This window comes from Bison bison, unplaced genomic scaffold, assembly GCF_000754665.1.
Source record: "Bison bison bison isolate TAMUID 2011002044 unplaced genomic scaffold, Bison_UMD1.0 scf7180017864333, whole genome shotgun sequence".
Taxonomy (NCBI): Eukaryota; Metazoa; Chordata; class Mammalia; order Artiodactyla; family Bovidae; genus Bison; species Bison bison.
The window spans coordinates 4687199-4687880 of NW_011494905.1; positions in this window are offsets into that span (position 1 = coordinate 4687199).

The following is a 682-nucleotide window of genomic DNA, read 5'->3' on the forward strand; positions in this document are numbered from 1 at the left end:
CCTCTTTCACTTTCATCAAGAGGCTTTTGAGTTTCTCTTCATTTTCTGCCATAAGGGTGGTGTCATCTGCGTATCTGAGGTTATTGATATTTCTTCCAGCAATCTTGATTCCAGCTTGTGTTTCTTCCAGTCCAGCGTTTCTCATGATGTACTCTGCACAGAAATTAAATAAGCAGGGTGACAATATACAGCCTTGATGTACTCCTTCTTCTGTTTGGAACCAGTCTGTTGTTCCATGTCCAGTTCTAACTGTTGCTTCCTGACCTGCATATAGGTTTCTCAAGAGGCAGATCAGGTGGTCTGGTATTCCCATCTCTTTCAGAATTTTCCACAGTTTATTGTGATCCACACAGTCAAAGGCTTTAGCATAGTCAATAAAGCAGAAATAGATGTTTTTCTGGAACTCTGTTGGTATAAATTGGCAAAATTAGGGCATATTACATCTTCTTGTGAATAACAATTTTTAACTTATTTGCTAGAAGCCGAATTTGGTTATAAGACTAAAAATAATGCAGAATGAGAATGGATCATTGTACATTTAATGAGGTGCTGACTCTGACTACAATTGTTGATCCATGTGATTTTTATCATTTTTGTTGTTGCTGTTTTTTGCTTGAATGAAACAATAAATGTCTTGGAACATGGTATGCAGTTGTGGATCTGGAATTTTTTTTTTTACTTG